Source organism: Drosophila suzukii, chromosome 3, assembly GCF_043229965.1.
Source record: "Drosophila suzukii chromosome 3, CBGP_Dsuzu_IsoJpt1.0, whole genome shotgun sequence".
Lineage (NCBI taxonomy): Eukaryota > Metazoa > Arthropoda > Insecta > Diptera > Drosophilidae > Drosophila > Drosophila suzukii.
Window position 1 is genome coordinate 34,334,436 of NC_092082.1, and position 6,361 is coordinate 34,340,796.

General features: G+C 38.3%; 1 long non-coding RNA gene across 4 annotated transcripts; it reads left to right on the plus strand.

Moving 5' to 3' along the window:
• Positions 1–1,455, plus strand: LOC139353062 (uncharacterized). Of its 4 annotated transcripts, none has more exons than XR_011604190.1 (3): positions 1–772; positions 857–1,027; positions 1,115–1,455. It is a non-coding gene; the product is annotated as an uncharacterized lncRNA (long non-coding RNA). The 4 variants fall into 4 exon arrangements; XR_011604191.1 differs by having other exon boundaries at positions 1–221; positions 305–1,027; XR_011604192.1 differs by having other exon boundaries at positions 1–145; positions 201–1,027.
• The last annotated feature ends 4,906 nt before the right edge of the window (positions 1,456–6,361 follow it).

Below are 6,361 nucleotides of genomic sequence, written 5' to 3' on the forward strand. Positions count from 1 at the left end.
TATAAACCAGGATAGGGTCCCAATTCTCAATATTAACACCGGAAAAGTTTAAGAAAAATAAGCAACCTTGAAAAGTGCGTTGAAGTTCCTTTAAGGCTGCTCCCGACTCCTGTGCTATGGATTGCACATTAAAAAGTGTTTTCAGGTGACTGTTCACCTGCAATCGCTTATTTTCGAAACGCTCAGTTAGGTTATTCCAGGCTGAGCGAAAGCCATCATTGGTGAGTGGGGATCTTGAAACTATGGAATGAGCTTCGCCACTTGTTATTGAATTTAAATGGAATAATTTTTCAACGGGCGTTAGACTCGGATTGTCTATGTATATTGCCGTGAAAAGGTCCCGGAAAGTCGGCCAGCGAAGATAATCCCCAGAGAAAACCTCTGTGTCGATAGGAGGGAGCAGCCGACAGCCATAAGACGTGGAATTTTAGGACGGAGTTACTGTAGCTTGAGGTATTTGGTAGGAGCCTTTTTGGATTTGATCCATAAGCTGCGCGGCAAATATTTCATATGTGGATTACTTTTGGTAATACTTGGACTTTAGTATGCATTTAATGTCTGCGGCGCTCTCGCCTGCAGCTATAATGCAGTCGGAGCATATGTCGTATGCTGTTTTTACCGTTTGCCACAAGGAATTGAAGTGATCTCGTCGGACTTTACAGGCGGATAACATTGGGGTAGAAGCACCTGGAGCGTTCACAGTGGCCTCAAAGTGCGAATAGCGGAATAACGTTACGGGAATTGGAAAGACTTCGCTTATGTTTGTATGTCGGTGCGTTTGTTTGTCACCTGCACAAATTGCAAACGATTTGCTGGAGTAAATTTGTGGATATTGTAACTTTGTTTTAAATTTTAGAAATAGTTTAGCCGTATTTGTAAGTTGAGAAAAGTAGTTGGAGTGGACTGTATAAGAAAGAGTACTTAGAGTGGACTGTGTTAGAATATGTATGTAAATATACACACACAGCTGGAACACAGGTTCACCTGTGTGAATGTCGATTTTCAAGCGCTTTTTCGGATATTTCATGTAAGTAAACTATTCAAGGTTTTTGAATAATTATTTTTGTATTTTGTTAGTTTATTATTTAAGTTTATATATTTTTATGTACAATAGTTTTATCAAGAAAGTGTACTGGTGACCGAAGCTGAAACGTGATTTTCCCAAATTTACGGACCTAAACGGTGTGCAGGATACACCACACAAAAGTCGTCTGAAACAAAAGACGAAAATACTCCGTTATTCGTAATCAAGTGGCCGAGGTACTGACGTAAGGATATCGTAAATTTTTGAAAATTGTCAAAGTGGCGAGGTACGTTAGTACCTCGGATTATACAATCAAATTGACCCCTCAAAATTTTAGCTTGATTCGTCGAATAGATTTTAGAAAAACACGGTTTCCAGAAAAACGCGTTTAAAGTTTGAGGATGTGATGAATAAACATTTTTATGAACTTACATTCAATCTGCGATTCCAGGACCACCTAACAAACTAAGCTGGTTTCTTGGACGTTGATGCTTTATGGTCAGTGCAAACAAGTGGCCCTTACGACACCAAGCAATGCTTGTTACGCACGGAGCCCTAAACCGATTTGGGCAAGTAAACGAAATCGCGGACATGGAAAAAGACGACATAACAATAGACAGTTTAAAATACATGCTCACATAGAATGGCTAGTAACATAGAAATTTACAAATTATTGGAAGATAGAAAATACATAAGCTTATTATAATTAGTTGCATTAGGGCTATCAAACAGTAAAACGTGACACAGTGCATTATAGTCGTCACAAAGAACCCGAAAAGGATCATGAAGGGCATAATTGGATCTACAAATTGGCAGGGACAACGGACGAAAACGACGAACTGTTCTACAGGGTACATTCCAGTTGAGGGAACTAAGAAGGAAGGGAGAGTCAACATCACCATTAATTAATTTATGCAAAAACTCCGTGACACTTTCTACGATGGTTCAGGGTTGGTAAGTCCAGCAGGCGCAACCTCGCATGATAAGAGGGCAATCGAATTCCTGTGTACCAGTTTAAACCTCTCAAAGCAAATAAAAGGAATTGTTTTTGAACGGACTCTAACATATTTTGGTAACAGCTAATTTGAGGTGACCATATACACGAGCAATATTCCATTGACGGACGAACAAGAGAAACATACAAAAGCTTTGTTGTGTATGGATCATCAAACTCCCTTGACCAGCGCTTCATTGAAAGAGATAAATAAAGATTTACAGATGCTTAAAGGTTTTTGCCCGTCAATGGGACAAATGGATAAATTGTTCATTATTCAATAGAATAAGTTAGCCGCGCACTTTGCTCTCTCTGAGCGCCGGCAGGGCTTTTTTCTTTGCCGCTGAGTTCGGCCGGCAACTATTTACATACACACACATACACGGGTAAAAACATTTCGCATTGTCTGGCTCTGACGTCATAGCTTTTTTTCTTGGGAGGTTTGTGTGTGAGTGGGCGTAGCAAAAATTTTTTCGGCCAATCGATAGGTATTGACAAGACTGATACATTTCAGTTAAAATTTTCTGTCTAGCATAAAAATTGTGGGCGCCAAAGGTTTGGGCGGTTTGTGGGCGTTAGAGTGGGCGTGGCATGTTCGCGTAACAAACTTGCGCTGCGTATAAGGCTACGGAATCTAAATCTGAAATCCCAATTCTCTATCTTTGATAGTTTCCGAGATATCCACGTTCAAATTTACGATTTTTTGAAGTTTGTGGGCGGTTTATGGGCGTTAGGGTGTGCGTGGCTAACTTTTTTTTGGGTCAATCGATAGGTATCGATGAGAACATTACATTTCAGTTAAAGTTTTTATTCTAGCATCAAAACTGTAGGAGCCATAGTTTTGGGCGGGTTGTGGGCGTTCGAGTGGGCGTAGCACTCTACTGAAACAAACTTGCGAACTCACGAATCTGCACACCAAATCTCAATAGCCTAGCTCTCATAGTTTCCGAGATTTCAGCGTTCATCCGGACAGACAGACAGACGGACATGGCTAGATCGACTCGGCTAGTGATCCTGATCAAGAATATATATATACTTTATGGGGTCGGAAACGCTTCCTTCTGCCTGTTACATACTTTCCGACGAATCTAGTATACCCTTTTACTCTACGAGTAACGGGTATAAAAATGGACGTCAAAAATTACATTTTCTTTAAAAGGCACAATACGTCAGAAAAAGGATGCAGCAGCCATCTCTTTCGGTTTAAGAACATAATTCGAGGTTGCAGAGCTGCTCGTAAGACTTCACCATGCAAGAAAGCACAGCAGAATTTGTGGTTTCACAGATGTATTTCAAAGAGCAATGGACTTCCGATCCCATAATTTCACCCCCACTTCTGCAAATTAAATTTAAGGGTACACCGACCACTACAAAAAAAATGATCAAAATACCTTGCATAGTTCAGGAGTTATTATATAATGCCAAAAAAACAGGTCAAAGTGCCCACAGTGCACTGGGAAAAAGAGAAAAATAAATTCATAGCTTTGATTTGCCAACATGCTTTGTAACTCTGTCGGCCGCTAAAACTAGTAGGTCAGAGCTGATAGTCGTGTTCAAGCGCATTATAGATGGGGTTGATATAAATAAAGAAGAAACTTTGAACTAACACGTTAGGGAAAAGATGCACCTGATAAGGACAGACTCACTGACGTGTGCTAGATATTTTGAGTATAGGTATAGAGAAATTCTTAAATTTAGGGAGGAAACTGATCTCTTCGGAATTAATTGGGCTACTACCTATTATCTAAAAACACAAAATTTAATAATGTGAAATTTTCAGAAACCGTTTCTACTTTTCCATGGTAATTGGGCCCTCCTAAACAAATGTCCAATAAAAACACAAGTGCCATAACCTACAGGTTCCGCGCTATAGCTAAGAATACAAAGACCAATGTTTGCCAAAAATTTTAATTATGTGGCCTAAATAATTGGAACTGAAACACAATAAATTATATTTTGTGTTTGTCTTCAAATCTTCTGTCTACTACCACTTTTGTTGTTTTCTTATCTACTCTATACGAGTTGTTAAGTGTAAAATAAGTCATGGCGACCTATAGAATTCGAGTAAACATGTTGTACACAAATATTTTTATATTTATTTAAATCATCTTTGTTTTGGAAATGTTTTATAGTCTTATTTTGTGGCACATTAGACTTCAATACAAATCTTATATTCCTAAGACGATTACTCGGATTCTAAAGGTTGCCATTATTAAGAGTGTTTTTCAGCAAAAATATTTAAGATGAGTTCAGTTATATGGCCATATAGTTCAAAATGTCAGCAAACTACACTGCAGAACCTGTAGTTGATGACACATAAGAACACTTTTTCTCATATGGCACTTTTACTCAGAAGGACCCAATTATTATGGAAAAGTAGATATGTTGCGGATTTTATTGGCTGTTGAGTTTCAATAGAAAGGTTCACCTCATATTTACGGTATGTTTTAGCTGAAACACGCCGCAGAGGTGAACTTTAACAATAAAGAACGTATATCCAGTTTAATAGTCTTCATTAATTAGTTTGTAACTGTGGATGTAACACATACATTTACAACGAAAACTTTCAAAAACTTCCTGAAAAACACCAACCTTTTTACTTCACAGGGAAAACTTTTAAAATTTCGTGGTCTTTTACTTTGCGTTCGATGATATGATTTGATTAGTGATTTTGTCATACTTGAAAATTTTGTTTCTCAAGGTGAGCTTGAGTTACAAGGAATTTTCTGAAGAGAACATTTCCAAAAATTCAATTTATTATAAACATATTATTTCTAATTAATGCAATTCAAGCATTCGTTAAAAGTTAAAGTATCTTGGTTACAAGTTTAATTCGGCAGAAATATCTGGTCAGGAGGCCTTTTGTTGTTGTCTGGGATTGGCCTTGTTAGAAACTAGCAATATGTTCGTTCATATAAAACCTTCCCTCCAAAACAACGTATTCCAAAAGATGCATCAGAATTCTACTGACATCTTTGAGAAAGGATTGCTAGACAGTTACAAACAAAGTCTTTGTTTAGCCGATTTGTCTGCAAATTATGAGGCCGTGGAAGAGCTCGTCAAGGGGTAAATAGTAACAGTGAGCCTGAAGAAGGAAATTTGATTTAAGAAGATGTTTATTTCGAGCTTCGCAATAAGAATGGTTTTATTAGAGAAGGAAATAAGCCGAGTACTATATGGTATAGCCCCGTTAATATTAACACAGATAGGCCTTAGTATTTAAAACTATTAGTAACCCTATATTATCTGTGGAGAGACAAAGAGTTAGAATTAATTCAAAGTTAATAGAGAGAACATGAAGAAACGCAATAGTCAAGTTTCTCGAAAATCAGATACCCGTCGTTCTGTTTCAAATTAAAAATAAAATAAAATTTAAGGGCATTTCTATTAGCGCGGCACAACCACACAGGCCGTTTATTACTTGTTCAGTTTTAAGCTTTAGAGCTAGTAGGTTTACAAGTAAATTAATCATTCGCATATACACTTACACAAATGCAAAAGACTTTTATTTTCTTCCCTCTTTGCAAAGCGGTCAGCGAATAAGAAGAGCAAAAGAGGAAACGCAAAATTGGTTTTGGGCAAACTTGTTTCTAAAATGAAAATCTTTATTTATTCATCTAAATCAGTGGTCGGCACACACATACCATCACAAGTTTGCCTTGCATTAGTGTGAGTGTAACAAACACGAAGCTTGCGCGCGGCGTGCTGAAGCGAGACGTTTCTCTGCTTTGCACTGAGATCCTCTGCCGCAGCAACAAAAAAGCGCGCCGAAGTTGAGAAAAAAATTACCCGAAGACCCATGCCGAAGTCACACGAACATGTACGTTATACGTGAGCGAGCAGAGGATGGGCAGAACACTTCCCTATGCTCACTAGATAGGCCGCTGCCGACCACTGATCTAAACGAATTTCATCCTCCTTAAAGTAATCCCCTCCCGACAAAATGCACTTATGCCAACGTTTTTTCCATTCATCGAAACATGCCAAATAGTCCCTTTTCATCGCCTTCTTCGATTTTTATCTCCTCAATCGACTCGATTCGCGTTCCCCGGAATTGTATCTAGAGATTTGGGGATAGCTAAAAGTTACAAGGAGCCAAATGGTAAAGAAGACGAGTGAAATGTGAGCCGGTGCATTATATTGACGGCACATTCGGATATCAAACTAAGCTAAGGAAACTGAATCTTAAATCTCTCTAGCTCTTATAGTTTCATGGATCTCATCGTACACCCGGATAGATGGACATCGATTTCGCAAGTGATCCTGATCAAGAATAAATACACTTTATTTTATACTCTACTCTGTACTTCAAGTAGCAATGCTATACGCTTAAAAAATTCCAA